This window comes from Bos indicus x Bos taurus, chromosome 5, assembly GCF_003369695.1.
Source record: "Bos indicus x Bos taurus breed Angus x Brahman F1 hybrid chromosome 5, Bos_hybrid_MaternalHap_v2.0, whole genome shotgun sequence".
Lineage (NCBI taxonomy): Eukaryota > Metazoa > Chordata > Mammalia > Artiodactyla > Bovidae > Bos > Bos indicus x Bos taurus.
In genome coordinates, this window is record NC_040080.1 from 17,995,091 (window position 1) to 18,002,670 (window position 7,580).

Here is a 7,580-nt window from a genome sequence, read left to right on the forward strand (position 1 = left end):
AGCAAGCGTCTTTTAATTTCATGGCTGCAGTCACCATCTGCAGTGATTTTGGAGCCCTCCAAAATAAAGTCTGACACTTTTACCATTGTTTCCCCATCTATTTGCCATGAAGTCATGGGACCAGATGCCATGATCTTAGTTTTCTGAATGTTGAGCTTTCAGCCAACTTTTTCACTCTCCACTTTCACTTTCATCAAGAGGCTCTTTAGTTCCTCTTTGCTTTCTGCCCTAATGGTGGTGTCATCTGCATATCTGAGATTATTAATATATCTCAAGGCAATCTTGATTCCAGCTTGTGCTTCATCCAGCCCGGCATTTCACATGATGTATTCTATATATAAGTTAAATAACCAGGGTGGCAATTTATAGCCTTGATGTACTCCTTTCCCAATTTAGAACCTATCCATTGCTCCATGTCCAGTTCTAACCGTTGTTGCTTGACCTGCATACAGATTTCTCAGGAGGCAGGTAAGATGGTCTGGTATTCCCATCTCTTTAAGAATTTTCCACAAATAGGATGTGAGCTATTTGTGGAAACAACCCCACAAATAGGATGTGAGCTCCCCACTCAGGTGACCAGGTGCACCACTGTGATGAGACTAGCCCCTGCCACAAGTCCCATATCTTGTCCTCCCCTGACTGTGACCTAGAAACCTTCAAATGCACCAGTGAAATCTTCCTGTGCCTTTTCCTTGTGTAACTCCACCCTTACCCCAAGTATTGTCACTTGCTCGTGAGTATCCACTCCCTCCTGCAGTCATCACTGCTAGGTTGATCCTTGTCTATCATTACCTCCCCCATTACCCACCTGATGATACCTGTCTCTCTGGGATCTATGAGCAAAATAAATCTTGTTTAGCCTGCATCTCTCTTGTATCCCTCCTTACAGCTGCAGATGTCTGACCATGTCATAAAAGAATACAAAAAGCTACCATGATGAACCTAATTCATAAAAGTCCAACCTGGAAGCTGTACATGCATGAAGCATTTGAGCTCACATCTCTGCATCCTGTGACACATTACAGAGACTGGAGGGACCAGTGATCATGAGTCTGGAGCCTTTGTCTCCAGGGACAAGCAAAACCTTATGTTGCTTTGAGCACATAATGTTCAAGGAATCACTGTGTAAAAGCAACCTTCACTCAAGAATGTTCTAAACTCTGTGATCCATAGTCTCATAGTTACTCTGGGAATGAGACTAGGGTTTTTCCTACTGGGGATCCCTTCCAAGACCAGATAGGACTTACCTGAGCAGACTGCTCTAACATCCCTGTCATGGGAAAGGCCCTCAGGATGATAGTCTTTAAGAATAGGATAAGTACAGGACATGAGCACTGACTCTTTCCCATTGCAGTAAGTAGAATGAAACCTAATGAGGCCTATCTCTGGTCCAAAAGGAACCCCTCTGGAAGCATCAGTGGCAGCTCCACACCCCAGCTGTCTGCACACCACTTGTGCCTCCTCCAGTTTCCAGTTGTGATCATTCACTGTGCCCCATTCTCCTTGGTGCTTCACTCCACTCTCCCTTCACAGCTGTGGGATCCATCCTTCAGCCCCACCTCCAGAGCTGCAAGACAGACACAGACACAGGACACAGGAGAGATTTAGGGGACCATGTAGTAGTTTACTGGTGAGTACTAAAAGAAAATTCAGATGTTGAAAACTGACCTCTGTGAATAACACTTCCTGACTTCTGTGGTAAAAATATTCCAACCATGGCCAACTTAAAGCCCCCAGTGTGCCATCACTGAACCTGGAGCAAGAAGGGACACACCAGGTTTTTCTCAGGAGCCTGTAGAACCAGCTCCAGGGACACTACAGAGGACAGACCTTCGGAGACTGGATGCTGCCTTCCCTGTAGATGTGCCCAAGGCTACTAGGGCTCAGCTTCTCCATCTCAGTTACAGCTCATGGCCCAGGATCCAGGGAGGAATCCTCCCTCTACTTCCTTGTCCATAGGGAGCATCTCATCCAACTCAGGAACAGAGGTCTGGGGTAACAGGCTCTAAAGTGTCCTAAATGTTTCTGTTACCTGTGTTCACATTCTTGTGTAATCCCCATGTAATCCCCGAATATACCTAGTATCATGCATCTAACAAAAGAAATTTGCCTAAGTGAAGTCACTTAAGAGATTAGGTTTCAAGATGTCTCTGGTTCCTCCATCATTGATCTGTCTTACTTCCTCTCTTGCTCTAATGAAACCAGCCACCACGTTGTGAAAACTTATGGAGAGACTCACATGACAAGGAACAGAGGCAGGACTGTAGCCAACAGCCAGCCAGGGACTGAGGTTCTAAGTTCAACAGTCCACCAAGTTCTGAATGCTGCCAACATCTAGGTGAGTATGTTTGGACGATCTCCATCCCTGGTTGAACCTTCAGATGATCACATCCTTATGAGAAATCATGAGTCCGAGGACCCAGGTAAGCCATGTCCATTCCTGGCCCCCACAAAGTGTGAGATACTAGGTGTCTGCTGACTTAAGCTGCCAGGTTCAGCACTAATTTGTTGCATAACAACACATAACTAATATAGGGCTTCTTCCAGGATCAAAAGACTGGGGGTGAACAAACTGGAGGTTTATACGAGTTCCTTCACTGCTTCATCCAGATGAGATTTCTTCCTGTGTGACCAGGTCTGAGGCCTGGTCCCACCTGAAACTGGGACTCAAACCACCTCTCTCTGTCATATCAGGTCTCACCCAGTGTCCCAGGTTCCTGCCTTCCTGTCAGGAACTGAGAATTGAGTTTCCTCAATTCTCAATTGAGACCTTGAATTATTACCATTAGCTTTGAATTCAGGTCAGAAAATGAAATAATTCTTAAAATTTAACAAGATGCAGTCTCTGGGGCATCATTCACCTGCTCAGGTCTATGCCCAGCCCCATATATACTTCACTCTGGAACCAGGAGTGGTGAATCAAAGAAAGAAACATGTGGAGAAATACTGAACTGGAAAAGATTGTCTGTATTAGAAGGCTCAGGCTACCTACCACAAGACACCACAGACCGGCTGGTTAAACAACAGAAATGTATTTATCTTATCATAATTCTGAAGGCTGGTAATATCACTTTACCAGTGATCTTCCCCAACTTAACACCCAAGAGCTGATTCACTGTGGTAGCTAAGGACCTAGTGCAAGTGTCCTCAGGGTTCCCAGCAGCTGGCATAATCCTTTTTATGACCCACTACCTCTATTAGTGAACTGGTTGTGATATCTGATAATTTATACCTCAATTCCAACTATTCTTATGGGGTTAATATCCTGGACAATTCATCAAACATTCTGATAACACCTGGGAGCATCTCTGGCAAACACTGTGCCACTCAATCACATTCTAGTTTCTAACCTGGTTCAGGTCAAATACATTTAGACAAGACTGAGCCATTATTATGTATCATTTCAAATTTTCTTAGCCTCACTGCCCTTAGTTTTGCTTCAGCTTCTGTGTTGTAATTGTCAAACCTCGGGTTTTCCTGTTCCCTCAACATCCCCCCAAATAGGATGTGAGCTCCCCACCCAGGTGACTGGTGCAATCAGATGAACCAGATTGATGAGACTAGCCCCTGACACAAATCCCCCATCTTTTCCTCCCCTGTGACCTGCTGCTGCTGCTGCTATGTCACTTCAGTCATGTCTGACCCTGTGTGACCCCCTAGACGGTAGCCCACCAGGCTCCCCCGCCCCTGGGATTCTCCAGGCAAGAACACTGCAGTGGGTTGCTATTGCCTTCTCTAATACATGAAAGTGAAAAATGAAAGTGAAGTAGCATGTGACTCTTAGCGACCCCATGGACTGCAGCCTACCAGGCTCCTCCATCCATGCAATTTTCCAGGCAAGAGTACTGGAGTGGGGGTGCCATTGCCTTCTCCGCCCCTGTGATCTAGTGACCTTCTAATGCACCCATGATATCCCCTCACGCCATTTCATAGTATAACTACACCCTGACCCAGGTATTATCACTTCTCCATGGGTCTTCACTCTCTTATGTGTCACAGCTGCTTCACTGAGCCTGATCTCTTGGCACCTCCCGCCTTGTACCCACCTGATAAAACTCTGTAGGATGTCTCTCTAGGATCTGCGAATATCATAAACTTTGTTTTCCTGACCTCTCCTCTATCCCCTCTTATAATCACACTTGTCTTACCATCTCATGGAAAAGTACAATAGGCTACCTTGGTGAACCTAATTCATAGAGGCCCAATCCATCAGCTCTGCATATGAAACAATAGAGCTCACTACCTTGCCTCCATATCACAGAGACTGGAGGGACCAGGGAAAATGGGTCTGGAGACATTCTATCCAGAAATAAGTAACACTTGATGTTCCTTTGAGCACCTAATGTTCAAGGAATCACTGGAGTTTTCACCCAGAATGTACAAAAGGCTGTGATCCATTTTCTCATGCTATTCCCAGAAAGGCCATCTAAAACTCTATACTTGAAAAACTATTTTTTAAATAGTAAAGCCCCAGAACATTATATCCCTAAACTGATGATGTAGGGTTGGCAGCTTCCATCCACCCCAACAAAGATCAATGTTTAAACAGCTAAAAAATAATAATAATAATCAGCTTTTCACAAACAAAACATCTCTGGGCATAACTGGAGTCCTCTTAATAAATTTTAGAAACACAAAGACATTGTCATTTTACTGTCATCATTTCATCTCCTAGGATGGGAGCTGACCTGGAGGGTGATCCCAGGCTTCTCTCCTGCAGTTGTTACATTATCATCATCTCACCATTTTGCTGGAAATGGCTCCAGCATTACTTGAAATGTTATAAAATAGGTTTTCTTAAAACAAAAATTCGTACTGAAACTCAAATGTCCTTTGACAATAATTATGTTTAATGGTAACATTGTAATAAAAAGGACAGAAGGAAACTGATGAGGAGATGGACAGGTTTACAGCGTAGATTGTGGAAATGGTTTCATAGATGTATACAGGTCTCCAAACTCATTAAGTTGTAAATATTAACTATGTATAGCTTTTTGCATATCAGTCATAACCTCAATAAAGGAGTTTTATAAAAGGAAAAGAATTGTTTTCTTAACAGCTTCAAGAGTATCAACAAAGATCTGCTAAACACGAGATTGAAAAAGATCACTTTCCAGTGATCTTCCCCAACAAACCACAGAGAGCTGATTAACTGTGCCTGCTAAGAACTTACTGCAGATGTCCTCAGAGTTCCCCTGTCCCACCATCTCAGCAGCTGGGCTGATCCTTTCCTGAGACCCATCCACCTCTATTAGGGACTTTGCTGTGATATCTGGTAATATCTTCCTCATTCCAGCTATTGTGGTGGGATTATGCCCTTGAAAATTCAGCAAACATTCTGATAACAACTGGGAACATCTCTATCAAATACTCTGACTACCCAATCACATTCTAGTTGCCACCTTGTCGCCAGACAATTACATGTAGACAACACTGGGACCTTCTTCTGTATCATTTCAAGTTTTCCTAACCTTACTGACATTAGCTTTGCTCGAGCTTTCGTGTTGTAATTGTCAAACCTCAGGTTTTCCTGATCCCTTAGCATCCCCATAAATAGGATGTGAGCTCCCCACCCAGGTGAGCAGGTGCACCAGTGTGATGAGACTAGATCCTGTCCAACTCACCCATCTTGTCCTCCTCTGAGACCTAAGGACCTTCAAAAAGACCTAAGGACCTTTCACCAGTGAAAGCCCTCACACCTTACTTTCTATAACTTCACACTGACTTTTAGCATTGTCACTTGTTCTTGGGTCTTCACACTCCATTTTACATCACCACTTCTGGGCTGAGCCTGTTCTATTGGTACCTCCCCCATATACCCACCTGATGATACTCTCTTTAGGAACTGTGAGTATAATAAACTATGCTTGCTTGCAACTCTCCTATATCCTCTCTTTTAGTTACACTTGTCTGGCCATCTCATGCAAGAAAACAACAAGCTACCAGGATGAACCTAATTCATAGATGATCAACCCAGCAGTTGTACCTGCATGAAACATTTGAACTCAGCCCCCTGCCTTCTATGACACATCACAGAGACTGGAGGGACCACTGACTATGGGTCTGGAGCCTTTCTCTCCAGGGACTAGCAAGTCTTTATGTTGCTTTGAGCACCTAACTTTCAAGAAATCACAGTGTGAGTACAATCTTCTCCCAAGTATGTTCTAAAGTCTGTGATCCATATGCTCGTATTTACTCTGGGACTAAAACTGAAACTAACCTGCTGGGACCCCATTCCCAGACAAGACAAGGCTTACCTGAGCAGACTGCTCCAGCATCCTTGTTATGAGAATGGCCCTCAGGATGATGGTCTTTAACAAGAGGATAAGTACACTCAGTGATAGCTGACTCTGTCCATTTGTAGTAAATATACTGAAACCAAATGGGTCCAATTCCTAGTCCAAATTTAGCCCCTTTGGGAGCATCAACTTCAGGTCCACACCTCAGCTGTCTGCACAGCTGCCTCCTTCGTGTTCCAGTTGTAGTCATTCACTGTGCCCCGTTCTCCTTGGTGCTTCACTTCCACTCTTCCCTCACAGCTGTGGGCTTCATCCATTAGTCTCAGCTCCAGAGCTGCAAGAGAGATACAGACATAGGACACAGGAGAGATTTTAGGAGACAGTGTAGTGGTGTTCTGCTAAATATTAAAAAAAAATCTCCTCTCTTCGGGAAAAAACATCCCTGTGAATAACATTTATTGACTTCTGTGGTATAAATATTCTCACCATGGCCAACTCGAAGCTCCCAATGTGCCATCACTGAACCTGGAGCAGGAAGGGAGGCGCCAGGTATTTCTCAAGAGCCTGTAGAACCAGCTCCAGGGACACCACTGAGGACAGGCCTTCAGAGACTCTGGATGCTGCCCTCCCTGTAGATGTGCCCAAGAACAGGGGCCCAGCTTCACCATCTCAGTTACAGCTCATGGCCCAGAATCCAGGGAGGAATCCTCCCTCTCCCTTCCTGTCCATAGGGAGCATCTCATCCAGCTCAGGAACAGAGGGCTAGGGTAACAGGCTCTCAAGTGTCCCAGTTATTCCTGTAGTCTGGTCCTCACATCCTTCTGTAATCCCCCTCCTCCAAAAAAATACACCTAACAACATGCATCTGCTACGGTTTTTCCAGTGGTCATGTATGGGTGTGAAAGTAGGACTGTGAAGAAAGCTGAGCACCGAAGAATTGATGCTTTTGAACTGTGGAGTTGGAGAAGACTCTTGAGAGTTCCTTGGACTGCAAGGAGATCCAACCAATCCATCCTAAACGAGACCAGTCCTGAATATTCATTGGAAGGACTGATGCTGAGGCTGAAACTCCAATATTTTGGCCACCTCATGCGAAGAGTTGACTCGTTGGAAAAGACCATGATGCTGGGAGGGATTGGAGGAAGGAGGAGAAGGGGACAACAGAGGATGAGATGGCTGGATGGCATCACCAGCTCGATGTACATGAGTTTGGTATATGTACCAACTCTGAGAGTTGGTGATGGACAGGGAGGCCTGGCGTGCTGCGATTTATGGGGTCGCAAAGAGTCAGACAAGACTGAGTGACTGAACAGAATTGAACTGACTGAAGATACGTAATTT

At 44.8% G+C, this 7,580-nt stretch overlaps 1 pseudogene; it reads right to left on the bottom strand.

Annotated features, from left to right (window-relative positions):
• The window catches only part of LOC113893408, a 41,718-nt pseudogene extending 34,962 nt beyond the window's left edge, over positions 1-6,756 (bottom strand).
• Between the last annotated feature and the right edge of the window lie 824 nt (positions 6,757-7,580).